The sequence below is a fragment of the Helianthus annuus genome, chromosome 12, assembly GCF_002127325.2.
Source record: "Helianthus annuus cultivar XRQ/B chromosome 12, HanXRQr2.0-SUNRISE, whole genome shotgun sequence".
NCBI classification, from domain to species: domain Eukaryota; kingdom Viridiplantae; phylum Streptophyta; class Magnoliopsida; order Asterales; family Asteraceae; genus Helianthus; species Helianthus annuus.
The window spans coordinates 150,188,833-150,204,954 of NC_035444.2; the positions used below are offsets into that span (position 1 = coordinate 150,188,833).

General features: G+C 33.4%; 1 long non-coding RNA gene across 5 annotated transcripts; it reads left to right on the forward strand.

Annotated features, from left to right (window-relative positions):
• The first annotated feature begins 1,210 nt into the window (after window positions 1-1,210).
• Window positions 1,211-6,497, forward strand: LOC110895530. Of its 5 annotated transcripts, none has more exons than XR_002567233.2 (10): window positions 1,211-1,585; window positions 1,680-1,837; window positions 2,052-2,111; window positions 2,740-2,784; window positions 2,907-3,079; window positions 3,261-3,334; window positions 4,143-4,476; window positions 4,931-5,101; window positions 5,490-5,591; window positions 5,845-6,497. It is a non-coding gene; the product is annotated as an uncharacterized LOC110895530 (long non-coding RNA). The 5 variants fall into 5 exon arrangements; XR_002567232.2 differs by lacking the exon at window positions 2,052-2,111 and having other exon boundaries at window positions 1,212-1,427; window positions 1,501-1,585; XR_002567231.2 differs by lacking the exon at window positions 2,052-2,111 and having other exon boundaries at window positions 1,214-1,585.
• The last annotated feature ends 9,625 nt before the right edge of the window (window positions 6,498-16,122 follow it).

Genomic DNA, 16,122 nt, shown 5'->3' on the forward strand with positions numbered 1-16,122 from the left:
CTCCAGATCTGAAAGGAGTTGGAGTGTTAAAGGTAAGAAACTCGGGTGTGCTCCCCGGAGTTGAAAAAGAAGTTGGGATAGCCACATGGGCTTGACTACTGCTCGGAGTTGAAGTGTTTGGTATCTGGTTCACTTCACCTGGGGATCCACTGCTAGACATGACAACTTTGAGAGAGAAGAGCTACACTACTAGGTCTTTTTGAGGAGAAATAGCGGCGTAGCCCCACGGTGGGCGCCAACTTGTTGAGACAACAAAATATAGACCGAGGATAGTAGCAAGGGTGGTTAGGCAGAAGGGTTAAAGGGTTTAACCTCACCTAACGCAGGTCGTGGGGTCCCCCCACGTTTGCAAGACGTGGAAGGAGGTTCACTAGTTTATATTTCTTGTTTGAAGATCCAATTCTGAAATATTATTCAGAAAAGGATTGAGGAACAGAAAGAATAAGAGTAATGTCAATGTGAAAGAGGGACACTTTGAGTGAAGTGAATGTACGATGTGAAGGACCAGAGTTTGAGAGAACAAATCTGATCTGAGATGTCTTTGTTAATGAATGAAGTGTCATTATATAGGCAAAGACATGTCCCAAAGGAGTATTCATTTGACTAGTGAACCAGCTTGCAGTGAGGGCCTTACCCTTTCGGGGGTTGAAGCCTTTTGACCCCCGGGTAATAGCGTGCATTCTGTGGACCTGCATTGCTTTTACGGCTGTGGTTGGTGAGACTGTTTGGGGATGTGACTTGTTCACTGTTCCCGTGTTACTTTACTCCATCTCCTCAGCTTTTTCAAGCGTTGAACCTTTTAACCTTTTAGGTGTTTTCATACTTGGTCATTTTATTTGGTCTCGGGCTACCCCCGTCATCAACGACTAACTTTGATAACAATAAGGACAATGAAATGATACCTTATTAATAAAAAAATTAAAACGTTCGACTCCATCTAAACTATGAAATTAACATAAGTTTAATCAAAACACATCATCATCACTTAAAAAATATGGATAAAGGAAAGGGACATTGATGATTTTGCTTGGTGCTCAAGGGTACCTTTCCTTCCTTATGTAGTTAGTCAACGACAAATCTAGCAATCAAGCAAATAAAATTGATGATACTTTATATCAATAAATTGACAACTCTATTCATCTATACCTTATAATAAAACAAAACAATCTTAGGCCACTTGGCATTCGCTTAAACCATTATTTGCCACGTGGCATTCTTATACTCCCTCATGAAAACCCTTGAGCGCCAAAAGCATAGAAATTGACTCCGTTCTTTTGTCTTCACTCGCTAAATCAATCATTCCCTATTGAATCGGAGTTTCCTTTTTGATTCTCCGTTACAATCAAAAACCCTAAATCCAGTGTTTCCTTTCATCCTTTGCCTCCCAATTGAAAGAACGTAGATCTCATCTCTCTACTCTCTACCTGGTAAGTTTTCGTTTAGGGTTTGATTTCATATCTTGATGTTTCTATCCTGCTTCTTCTCGATTTCCCGTCTCAGATTCTTAACACATCGACCCTTGGGGCCAAGGGAGATGGTAAAAAAGAAGAGACAGAGAGTGGTGGAGTAATGGCTGCCGTTCAAGGTCTCTGTCTGGCCGTCCTATCAAAAGAAACCTAAATTTCTACCTTTGCCTCTGTCTAATCTCTATGCTTTCTTTATATTTGATTTTGTAAAAGAGAAACAAGAGAGAGGGAGAGAGGAAGCAAATGAGGGACGCATAAGGGATATGAAGGTCATCTTCTCCGACGACCGGTGTCTGCGATAGGGATACCGGTTTCTTAGTATTCAGCGGTGGCAGTTCCAATGTTGTTGATGGCGGCTTCTTTTTTAAATGGTATGTTTGTCATAAATAAATTTAATTCCATTGATTGTGGCATCGTTTTCAGATTGATTTTTGTTTATTGCTGCATCATCTTGAATATGTTTAGAAATTAGGGTTTTTTTTTCTTGATGGTGATGATATGAGTAATTGGGTTTTTTTACTTTTCATAAATTAGGTTTTTTTGATGTTCAGAAATTAAAATTCTTTTTCTTTTCACCGATCGCAGTAAAATCAGGTCGAATTAGCAAAAATATTCACTCCCGGCTGGTTAAATAAAATTTAACAGGTGATGATGGCAAAATGTTTAATTTCCAGTTCCATTTCGTGTTTAGACTATAGATTTCGATATGTTGATGTTGTACCCCCATATTTTGATTGTGTAAAACTAACCAACATTTTAAGCGATTAAACCTTTTAATTTTAAAGAAAACATGGTATCTCACATGCTTAGAAAATCGACTCTACTTATTTCAAATACATGATGTTTATATGAAAAGATAGTCAACACGAGAAAAAAGAAGTATAACTGAAAGTTTTACTTTTCACCAAATAGTCAAACTTGAAAAAAATGTTTTATTTAATTAGTGAACCCATGTTTTCAAAAGTATTAAAACCGTTTAAGCTACAACTAGAGGTTCGGTAAGTGGTTAACTCGGTGTTGTTTTAGTATACAAAAAGTTTTTTCGTTTTGAATATAAAATGTTGTTTCATTTTGAAACCATAAACAATTTGGATCTTGAATTTAGGTTTTAATATGTCTATTTTGCTATAATAAATTCATCTAGGTTTTCAAATGCTAAGATCGTTAAAGATTTCTTAGGACAAAGAGTCCTGATTATGAATTTTTTATATAATTTGCTCATACTTTGACTAATTTTGCAAATTGTTCTTTGTATTAATGTCGTTTTTTATAGAACTGTGGATGTAGGTTCGAAGAAGAAGTGTATTATCCAATCACAGTAAGTATTCCTTCGGTAATTAAGTTAGAGGATGTAGTTTTGACTTTTTTACTTATAGATGAGTTGATTTAGGTTATGATTTATTCCAAATAGTTCTAATAGTATAAATTGCATGTTTTCAGGGCACATTATAATATAAATCTGTAGAGTATTTCTGTCAATGGTCAAACGTTGTCCATTGACCCGTCGACCTTTTGCGATATCAGACAACCAAGGTGGAAGTGGAACCATAGTTGATTCAGGAACAACTCTGTCATACCTTGCTGAAGATGCTCTTAACCCGTTTGTGGATGTTGTAAGTATAATAGGTGTCAAAGTTTTGTGAGATTACCTTATTTATCTGTTATAGAGGTTGCAAAATACTTGTATATTGTTGTTTTTCATTTACAAAATCCCCTTCTTTTTGTCGTCATTATCGGTTTTTGGGTTTTGACTAATGGTCAACCATAATGTTCGTATCACTCTTATTTCTGCAGATCACACAGGCGGTTTCACAGTCTGTACAACCGCTTATTTCAAAGAAAAATAAGTGTTATATAATTACCTCCAGGTTTTTCTTTCATACTTATTAATATTAGCTATATAATATGATCGTTAACCGATAAATCAGCTTATAATTGTATAAGATCACTAATATTATCAAATTTTAATGTGTTATGCTATGAAGTATCTTATGACGATATCCTAGCAAGAACATATACAAATTTATTACTATCATATGTCACTATTTCTTAAGCCTGGCAAAATGGGCAGGTCAGGTAATGGGTCAAAGCGGGTTCGGGTCAAAAAAGCCTTTTGGAAAAGTATTAATTTGGCTGAGTAAAAACTGGTCAAATAGAGAGAGAGAGTATTCCAGTAATTACATAAATCTTGATTTTCTTTATGGGAATGTGTTCTCATATATATATGGGTGATCGGTTTAGAGTTTGAGAGTAGTCAAGAACAAGATTTAGAAAATGGAGAAAGAGCTGGTGATGATGAGGATCAATCATGTACCCCTGAGATGGCAGATGAGTCTATTCTTGATGGTGAAGTAGGAAAGAGGATTAATAAAATGGTTCCCATTCATAAGCTTAATCTATATTAGGTGTCATTTAGTTGTTGGTTAGATTTTTCGTTGTTTTTCCTGATAATTGCACTTTCTTAGTGATTATGTCTTCAAAAAAAATAAAAAATTACACCTTTAGACTATTTTTAAGCATACGTATTTAAATGCACGTGCTTGGTAACGAATACACTCACGCACATACTCAGAATCAGTTTGCTTGATTTTTTTTACATGATAAGACCAATCTGTTCAACATATACGCATTGATGATTTTGGTGGTGGTTTATTGTTCATATGTGGTGTAATGCAGCATGTCCCTAAGGTAAATGAAGAAATGCCCACTGCTGATGAAGCAACGTCGGATTATTAGAGGCTAATGGACATTCTATTATATGATATTTTATATAAAAATAACGACGGAAGCGGCTAGGGATGTTTTGGATGACCAATGATGGGACGGAAGCTATGGTTTGACAGAATTACAAACCTAATATGTGATTGTTCCAACATGAGCAGGCGTTGAACATTGGAAGACGGTTCATTTATGATCGAGAAAACGGTCTGTGGGCAAATTGCCTTATAATCTAAACAGTGACAAATTGGTTGAGCTCTTTAATTTTGCTGAAGTTGTTGAGATTGCAAAGGTATTATAAGATGTCAAATACATCTTTTATCAAAAAGAAAAAAAGTTAATTGTAAGGTTTAATTTGGATGACTCTTATTTAGTATGTACCCCTCTTTTTCTTATGAGATTTTTGTTAGACTTTTAAAGTCACACCTATTTCCTCCTAAATAAAAAAGAACACTGAAAATATATGGATGTATGTTGTGACACCATAACTCCCATTGCTACCCACTTATATATACTTCAATGTAGTTTCCATTTTTTCATGAAAAATACTAGAAAAAAAATACTAACTTTGAATATAAAATCGATTATCTTGACTTTAGAAATCCTAAGAATAAGGGTGGTACTACTGATATATCATATTTTGTTTTCCATCTGTGAAATTCTTTGATGTAGAATAATGGTGGTATGTACAATTACCATAATTTGTTTTATAAAAGTTTAGTTTATGATGTTACATGATATAACAGGTGGTGTATTTTGTTAATTCTGGAACTAAAGCAAATGAGTTGGCAACGTTGATGGCACGACTGCATAGGGAGAAACACAAGCTAATTGCCTTGAGAAATGCATATGATGGTTGAAGTGCCTCAAGAATTGGATTGACAGCTCTGAAAACATGGAAATACCCAATACCTTAGGTATTTCTACTTGATGTTCAGCTTACTTAGCTTACTTACTGGTATAACTATAAAACAGGTGAAGTTGGGTAATAGACTAATGGAGCATATGATTGGAGTGCTTGATGTGCAAATAATTTTTTTCTTTTTCAAATTTTCTAAAATGTTAATCTATAAGTTGTCATCTAATGAAACTATATTATCACATTTTTTAATAAAATAATTTAGGAGGTTGTATGCATATTGAGAACACTTTGGGCAACTTTTTACCTACTCAACCCATTTCCGTTCTAGCAAATATTTTTACCCATTTGAACCATTAGAGAAAGAGTAAAACCAAAATTAACCATTTTATTGATAAATGTGGTGTGGTGCATGGTTACAGTGGTGGATGACATTTGTTTTGTAGGTGAATTATAATAGGGATACTGGACAGAGTAGATGGTTTGGGTTTGTGATAATGAGTATAGTTGAAGAAGCTTATAAAGCTATGGAGACTTTTTGTGGCTATGTAAGTTTTATGCTTTTCTTGCTATTTATTTTATTGTTTTCTTGAGGGAACTAAATGTGAACAGGTAAGTTTTATAGAACAGGCTGAGCAGGTTCGTTTTATTAAAATAGGTAGAACGCTCATATTATTGGACCATTAAAACATATATAGTAAATTCATTTTATGTACATCTTTTGTAACTTTTCATTTTATTTTATATGGCCTGCATTATGTCTTGGCTTGGGCTGTGCTCTTATTCTGGAATGGCCATCAGTCTGGGCTCAATTACTTCGGTTTCAGTGTGGCGGGTTCTACGCTGTGGAAGGCCCACTATGGGATGGGGTTTAAGCAACAGTTGCTGGTGATGACCAGAGCCCACATAATCAGCTGGGGGCACGGTTTCTTGCGTTTACGGAAGGCCCAAACCTAGCCTGATTGTCCTACAAAAAGAACCCGGGTTTGGGATTTCCGAAAGTGGTTTAATTTTCAAGCGAAGGCCCAATACAGGGTTCTTATTGTGAAGACCAGGGCCCACCTTCATCGTTTGGGCCTGGTGATGTTGGGCTTGGTTTACGAGTGGTTTAATCAGCGGTGGGTGCCCGCTTATATAACTACTTATTGGCTTTGTAGTGGGTGGGAAATGATAAAATGTCTAAAAGCTTCGGTCAGGCTCTGTTTAATGAGAAGGCTCAAACAAGGGTTGGGCCACTGATGGAAATCAAGCACATATCGGCCCAACTTAAAAACGTCTTGCTGGGCATCTTTTTTGTGGTTTGTGCAAAGGTGCTAACGATGAAGATAAAGAGGATAAATGTAGTTTACAAAGAAGTTTTTACTGATCTGTGATGTTCATGTACCGTAATATTTTAAATTTTTTAGTGCAGTATAAGTATAATGTTTATACGTTTATATTGAAAAGTTTTTTCATTACAAAGTTCATCTAAATGTCACTAGATATTATATATTTGTCTTAAGCCACCCGCGAAACTTGCGGGATCTTAGGCTAGTTAAATATATTCCAATACATATAATTATAAACATTGCAGTTAATTTATTTGACTATATTAAATTCTTGAAACGAGGATATTTTAGCCCTTAGAAGCATATGAGTTCAAATCTAAGATAAACTTAAAAAAACCAATGATGAATATTAAAATCAATGTAAAGTTATAGTCAAAGTTATCAACAATCCACAAATCAAGTCTTATAAGATGCTTTAACCTTTTATTATCAATCCACATTGGCACTAGCAAACCTTAGAGAAACTTCTTAATTTTAGGATTCACATTACTACATTCGAGTCTCTAAAACATATTTTATCTTTAGAATTTATAGAAAAATATAGAGAATATTAAAAAAGACTACCTAAATACTTCCTTTGATTATCTAAAATAGAGATGGTATAATGGATCTCTAAATATAAAGATATACTATTCATTCTCTATATCAATCTCTATAGATGTTTGTGAGTGGTTGTTAGTATAAGAAAGAAAATATTTTTTTAAATATTATTTAATTGAACAGAGATAGATATAAAGAATCGGATGTGAAGAATTTTTTAGAGGATGAATAGAGATAAAGTTGAGTTTTAATGAAATTTTAGAGATTGAGAATAAAATGTGAAGGTTCTTATGAAACCGTTAGGGTCAGAACATAGGTTAAAAGGTGCGGACCAAAACATGTTTGTTAGTTAAATCCGATTAAATATATATAAATGTGGGTAGAGGATCCTGTAAAAAGTGCTCAAAGTGTGAGAAGTGTATTATAACACTATATATAATACTATATAACACCATATAAACACCGTATAACAATATGTAACACCATATAATACCATATAACACTATGTAACACTATATATCATTATATAACAAATATAACACTATAGTTTGTCTGATAGCATGTCTATGATAGATGTATAGTGTTATATTTGTTATATAATGTTATATAGTGTTACATAGTGTTATATGGTATTATATGGTGTTACATATTGTTATACGGTGTTTATATGGTGTTATATAGTATTATATATAGTGTTATAATACACTTCTCACACTTTAGGACCTTTTTACACTATCCTTACCCTATAAATGTGTATGTAGCAGTATAACATTTCAAATGATATTCAATAAAATAAATTAGTGAATGTTGTTAAATAGTTTTTAACATCATTACTTTTACTTTCTTGTTGCCCGGGGGGGGGGGGGGGGGGGACGACTCAATGCATATAAAATTTACACTTCGAAGCGAAAAAACAAGGGGGTCGGGGTTCCCCTTAGCCCTAACTAAGATCCTCCTCTTAATCGGCTTAAGGATGTTAGACAAGTATCTCAACTATTCACACATTTGCATAACTTGTTACATTAACCGAATACGCTTATAAACAATGCATTCTCTAGTTTTATCAAATTGTAACATTTGAAACATACTTAACAGAGTGATTGAATTGGTCATCTCCATACATCCAACTCTATCTTATGGATTACAAACTTGTCTCTGTTGAAGTTTCACAAATTATGTCGCTAGACGTATCTTCTGGAATTAGATACACTAAACTTAAACAAGCGTAGGTACATTTATCGGTTAAGAATGAAAAAGAAACGAAAATGACTGAATATGACTGAATGTAATCCATTAAAATCAAAGAGAGAAGAAAATGCATCCTTTTTTGTCAAGTGGTTCAAGTTGGCATGCAAGACACTTGAGGTTTGCCTTTGTCAATAATAACTAGTTTTATCAAATCGAAACATCTGAAACATACTCAACATTAGTGGTTGAAGTGGTCCTCTCCATACATCCAGCTCTATGTTATGGATTTCAAATTTGTCTCTATTGAAGTTTCACAAATTATGACCCTCGACAGATCTTTTGGACATAGATACGTTAAATTTTGAACAAGAGCGGGTATATTTAGTGGTTAAAAATGAAAAAAGAAGAAAATTATTGATTATGACTTAATGTAATCTATTTAATTTTGAAGAGGGAAGAAAACACATCCCCTATCATCAAGTGGTTCAAGTTGGCATGCAAGACACTTGAGATTTACCTTAGTCAATAGCATGGTTGCAAAAATCGCGACTAGTCGGTGATTAATCGCTGACTAGTCGCTAGTCGCCCATCAACTGAGTAATTTTCAGCTAATCAGTAAAAAAATCGCTAGTCGGCCTAGTCGGCCCTAATCGGCCCTAGTCGGCCCTAATCGCGACTAGTCAGTCGGGAAAAAATCGGGAAAAAACAAAAAAAATAGGAAAAAGTCAGAAAAAATCGGAAAAAATCAGAAAAAATCGGAAAAAACACATATTCCGGCCAAAACCTCCCAGATTCCGGTCAAAACTTGTCCACTTAAAAAAATACGTATAAAAATATATGTATATATGTATAAAAACTTAAAATTATACATAAAAAGTCTGATCCGATTAATCCCGAGTAATCCCGAGTAGTCGCTAGTCCCTACCTCACCGACCCGCTAGCGACTAGCGAGTTCTCCAACCTTGGTCAATAGTCTCATTACTAAATTAAAAAAGACCCAAGATGAGATGTATAAAGGAAAGAGATATAGACAACTTTGTTTGGTGAGAAGGCTTATTTCTTAAGTGTACCTTTCTTTCTTTTTGTAGATAATCAATGGCCAATCTAAACAATCAAGCAAATGAAATTGATGATACTTTATATCAATAAATTGACAACTTTCTTTCATTAAATATAATCCAAGACTAATTATAAATTTGTTTCTATCAGAGACTATACCAAATTTTCAGAATGAGGATATTGCGCGTACAAAATCCAAAGTAACATACTAGTTCAACAAATCCAAAACTAACTCGTCCAATAAGACTAAAATCATCAAGTAAAATTATGCTCAAAGTTATTAGCATTTCACAAATCAAGACTTATAAGATATTTTAACCTCTTGTTTTCAATCTGTGTGGACACTAGCGAACCCAAGAGATACTTCTTGTAACATTGTTAATTAAGAATCCAAATGAATATGTATGTGTGTATATATAAATTATAGTCAACGTATCAAATTCATTATATATATATATATATATATATATATATATATATATATATATAAAGAGAGAGAAAGTATAAAATACAATTGGCCTTAATGTACGAGCGTATGCGACGAGTATTCCGCATGTTATATTTTTCCGAGTTTGTTAAGCCACATGTTATAGGCGTCCGGGTTTGTGAAGTAGTGTCCGGGTTTGTGAAGTAGCATGTTATATTCTCCGAGTTTAGGAAATCCACATGTTATATTTTCCCATTTTGTGAATCCACATGTTATAGGTGTCCGGGTTTAGTGAATCCGCATGTTATAGGTGTCCTGGTTTAGTTAATCCGCATGTTATAGGTTGTCCGGATTTATGAAGCCGCATGATATAGGTTGTCCGGGTATGTGAAGCCGCATATTATATTTTCACAGCGTACGCATCGTACGTTACAATAACTGGCCTATATATATATGTATATATATGGTAGGGTTATCTTGTGAAAGCTAAATATTACGAGAACCATGAAAACGAATGAAAAAACCGCGAGAACTTTTTCAAAAAAATTCAAATTTATTTTTTACACATATCATTATTATTCGTATACAATATTATAAATTAAATTTAGACATTTAAATTTACATGTATTTGTAAAGAAAATTTACACATGTGTAAGTTTACTGTTTACACATGTGTAAGTTTACCATTTACACATGTGTAAATTTGTTGTATTTACATATATGTAAAAATATTTATAATGATTTTGAGAGGAGTGGTGAATTATTTAAAAAGTAAATTATTTTTGTAATGTTGTATTTTAGCTATAATGAAGTTTGTATTAAAAAAATGATTTTAATTGGTTTTTTCATTCGTTCTCACGGTTCTAGCAATATATAACATTAGAATTAAAATTATAAGCTTATAAATAACCAAAATATATTAGGGGTAAAATTATCCTACAAAGTCCCATAAATCTAAAAAGTGTACAAAGACACAATGGATAACAAAGTATAACACAATATCAAGCAAAATATAACACAATATCAAGGAAAAAGGAACAATGAGTCTCAAAAAAGACACAATGATATAAACAAAAATTCTAAAATTTACAAGCTATAAATCCAAAAGTGAAAACCTAAAATCTCATATCGTAGAGTTCGATTAGACAGTTTCAATGTCGCTTGAGGTCAATCGGAGTCCGTTTGATATCCGTCGTTCTTACGACTTCTTATTTTTATAAGAATTTGTATTTTATCATATTCATATGGTATATTATAAAGTACCAAATTATATAAGCTTCATGTGGAGATCACCTTCAAATCAAGCACAACAATAAATGTAATATATTATAAATAGCCAAAATGTGATTGTTATTAACAAGGATTATAACTTATCAGCTATGCTATACTGTTAATATAAATAACCCATATAAATAAAAATAAACTACAAAATTGTCAGCTATGGTATTATAAAAATAAATAGCCGATGTGATTGTTATTAATAAGAATTATAACTTATCAGCTATAGTAAATAACCCATATAAATAAAAATAAACTACGAAATTGTCATAAAAAAGCTATTGTGGGTAATATGATAATTTCTAGAAGTAAGAAAACCAAATTTACACACAGAGAACTACATAAATACTTGTACCAACTGATTTAAATAAGATGCATACAGAGATAGCCATGTAACCATTAACCGTCACATTTTCTGTATATCTCACACACACATTACATTTGAGTATCTAATTAACAACACGTACAAGTATTTATTACACTTGTAACAATACTCTACTCAAAATGAGCCGTGTATACACGCCCATAAGTCTATATAATTTTTTTTATAGGCAAATGTTACACATCAATAATTATTAAATACTTCATTTGTCCAGGTCTTAACCTCAGACCTCTCTTTTAAGAGGCAAATGCCTCTATCAAGTAAAGCTGGTAAATCGTGTCTTAACAGGTTTCTGACGGCGCGCACAACATAAGTTTCAAACATGATTACGACTCGTTTAACTACTTTCTACCTCATGTTTATAAAACAGTTTTATGTTTTATGTACAAAGATGAATAAATGATAGATCCTAACATTGTAATTTTAATTATTTTAAAAATTAAGAAAGTCAAAGGGTGTATTTTTCAGTCAAACAGGTCTAATCGTGTCTTAACAGGTAACTAATTGCCAGCCCTACTATCAAGTGAGCTACCTCATATTGTCATGTATCTATATTTAGAGGATTTGTCCGTATAAATGCAATGCGATGGAATTCTTATTGTGGAGTGATCATGTTCCAATGAAAATGGTTAGAGAAACCAATTAAGTTAGAAAAGACAAAAAAAGAATGGGGGAAGGGATGTTACGTAAAATTGTAGGTAATAAATATATAGTTGAAGTCGAGGAAAAAGTCAGTTTCCATGTAGGGTGAACGACGGACATGGTAGCATGGATGGTGGCCGGAGGGACCATTGTGGTGGTGCTTGACAATGACAATTGCTAGGAACAAAACACTTCCTACTTCTTTTTCTTTTAACTAAATAAATACATACATACATTTTCCATGTAAAAGTCATATTCAATTAAAGTTCTTTTTTTCCATATAAATGTATCTCAAATTTATATAATAAAATTCTACAACTTCTATCTTATTGTACGATTGTATTCAGTTATCTAAGAGCATTTACAATCGATTTCTTATATTTATGTGAGTGAGTTAGTTATACTACAATGAATGGTGGTGAATGGTTGTGAATGAAAGAGAGATAAAAAATTAGTTATATTACAATGAATGGTGGTGAGTGGTTGTAAATGAAAAGGAAAAAAAAATTATTGTTTATATGTAAATATACAAGTTAAAAAATATTAAACAATTTTGTTCATCCCTTATAATTGTTTAATATTTTTTAAAGTGGTTGTCAATGGATGATGAGGGAGAAACATGTAATGATAAAGGTATAAAGAAAATATTATTTAATTGCAGATGAGAAAGAAAAAATAGTTGTTTTTAGTGTAATTATATGTCTTTATAAAATATTTTTTTACATAACATAATCTATCACATCATTAATCAAATACGGGGTATTATATTTTTCTATTATTTTCTTAAATAAAAGTTTTTTGAATTCCGTTTTAGATTGAAAAAACTTGATCTAAACTTACCTCAAAATGAAAGGAATCATATATTTGAAAAAGTTTTAAACCTATTATTTTATTTTTAGCTCGAGATTAATAATGAGTGGGTAAATACGGTGGAGAAAAAAGAAGTGTCACAAAGAAATAGCCGCGGGGGGGGGGGGGGATAGCGTCAGAAAGTTGCAATGATGGTAACATTGAAGAAGACGAATGTGACAATGGTGGAAGGAAAACACGTGCGTCGGTGTGGGATGGGGGTGGTGGGCGTGTGGTTGTGTTAGGGTTGGGACTGTTTGAATGTGAATGTCGGAGAAGAAGAAAAGAAATCGAGTGTTCAGGATGTGTTTGATAACTAGTTAAACCTAAAAATAATTAAAAGCAAGTATATGTTAGGCGAAAAAAGCGTCATGCCAAATTGCCAATAAGCAACTTGTTTCGGGTCATTTGATACAACAAAAATGAAGTTTTGAAAGTTTGGTATAGCCAAAGATAAATTTTAAATACAAATTGTGACAGATTATCCATATTATATTATTAAATAAGAACCATTAGAGAAGCTGGAATCATGAGTCATGAGAACCACAATATCACATGTTAATTCACATGTAGTTAGGACTATTCATATATGAATATTGGTGGAAAGTTAAAATAAAATCATAAAAAGGTTTAAACCATAACATTAAATCTTAATGCATATATGATAAGTACATTGAGTAATGGTCCCGACTCATGTGATGATATCTACATGTAGAGGGATTTGCATGTGACTCGAAAGTTGATCGTTTTAACTTTCATGTGGGCTTATTTGACCTTCTACTAATCTTTATATATAAATAGAGTAGTTGTATCACCTGTATGTGAATTAGCATGTACTTTTATGGTTTCTTTTATTCTCTTGGTTCTTATTTAGATCTTATTTCTTATTTTCTTCCCCTCTCTCTCTCTCTCTCTATATATAACATGCTATAAAGAAAAAAAATTACTATCATATAAAGTCATGATGAGAAGGGTGCAAAAGTTTTTTTTCTTGATTTTACACTATAGTAAAACAAGGTGTCGGAGGCCGAGTACTCGCTACAAGGTAGGCTACGGAGAATCGAGTACTTTTTGTCTAGACCGAGTACATCCTAAGTACTCTCAACTCTGACAAGGGAGTGTCTATAACAACTTTTGCAACCATGATAATGATACATCTTTTATAATGTTTTGATTATTTCTATTGTGACACAATATGTTTTCAACGTTGTGCATAACTTTCCCCAAATGTGATCGCTTATGTCTTCATTTAACATCTCATGATGATAATATAAAGTTTCAATAAAAATCTAAATATAAAAAGGAAGTTAAAAACGTTTCTAGCCAGAAACATATCTTTCAAACACATAAATGAAATATGAACACATTTAGATGTATTATTTGAATTCATTTAGATGTATTATTTGAATTCAATTTTTTTTGGTTGAGCTAGAAGGCTAAGAACTTCTTACTTTTCAGGAGGGAGATTCGATCTCTTTAAAAACTACGGCAGGCTTCTATCTTTAAATTGGCTGAAACATATAGCTAGATTTGTAATATTTTGTGGTCGGAGTGGTGTTGCTCTCTGCCATATATCTGTAGATCGTAACTTTTTATACCTTTTGTCTAGTGTCTTGTTAGTGTTTTTATTATATTGTCGCGCTTCTAACTAAAAACAGTAAATAGAGAATAGTGCTGAAAGTGGCAAATTAAAAATTAAAAATTATGGGCCCTACAAATAGCTCATTGGGCCCGGACCCAACCTAGTTTAAACTCTTTAAGGCCGATAGAATTCCCCCTTGGCTTTTTGCTATATTTACTTTTGGGTTTGTTTTTCTATTTGTGTAGCTTTTTGCTATATTTACTTTTGGTAACGAGTACATTTTTGCTATGTTTACTTTTGGTGACGAGTACATCGTTTATCTCTAGGGTTGTTCACGAGTCGAGCCAAATCGAGCGGACCTTTGCTCGTGCTTGGTTCGTTTACAAACCGAACCAAGCGGAGTGGCTCATTTAAAACCGAGCCTCAAATCAATCGAGCATTTTTCGAGCAATAAAAATTCCGAGCGAGCGTCGAGCGAAATTCGAGCGATTTGGACAACCGTGTCGCCCGATTTAAATTTGCTGAGAGATAGTGATAATGTTGGGTCTCAAATTTTTATGTCTTAAAAAATATGCACATTAAGTGGCACAACATTTTTCTTATTAATAACAATGTTGTGGCCGACGAGGCGATGATCATATTGCACGAACAATTACATTGAGAGCAGGAGACGATCGACTTAGGTTAACGACATGAAACATTGAGGTGATGAACAAACTATCTTTTATCGGTTTATGATTTAACTTTTAGTTTTAATATTAATTTCTTTATTGGCGTGGTTGGGCTAGTACGTCTAGATATAGTTGTAAATTTGTATATTGTTTACCAAAATCTAATAGAGTGGTACGTATAAAACTACAGATTTAATTTATATTTAAGTATATATGTATGTGTAAGTGTGTATATATATAGGTGTGTATATTATGTATAATTTATATTTGTGTATATATATGTGTGTGTATACATGTTTATATATGTATGTGTATAGGTATACGTATATGTATACTAATTAAAATAATAATTCGAGCCGAACCGAGCCGGGCAGACCTTTGCTCATGCTTGGCTCGTTTACAAACTGAGCAGAGCGGCTCGTTTACAACCGAGCATCAATTCGAACGAGCATTTTCCGAGCAGTTTCCGAAAGAGCGTCGAGCGAGTGGCGAGCGATTTGAACAGCCCTATTTATCTCCTCCTTCGATCGCAGACTTCTGGTAACGAGTAGCTTAAAGCAGATCGCTCACTCAAGGCCTCAAGTAATCGTCAAGCGAGCCAAAAATTTTAGCTAATTGAATTCTTTTTTGTTGCTCCATTATTTTAGTTAGGTTGCTCAGTGTTTTGGGTGCATTAGTTTTATCTTTTAGGTTGGAGTTAGTATGTATAATCGTTTGATAGATGGACGGGCCTCAAAAACCTTAAACGTAATTAAAAAAAAGGTTCCCATTGTGTGTTGTAACCATGGACTGGCCTCAAAAACCTAATTGTAGCTCTTAGTTTTACCGATTGTAACAACAAGCTATCGTTATTTATTTGACTTGTCCCAACCCAACCCAAACCATAAATTCAGACGTCGAATTAATAGACATCCGAGCACCATAAAGAGCTGACCCAAGTTAAGCCTTTTTTGGGTCCGCCACTGTTTATAACCACATCATCTATCGCGTCCCCCACCCCTTGATTCGGCTTGCCAGAATGTCCGTGGAGAAGATGCCAAGATGGTCACACGTACGCTCACTTGGCATGAACGTAACACAGACTGGTGCCCTTAAACAACCCAACAACGTAGGTCTCAATTGTTCTTGCAATG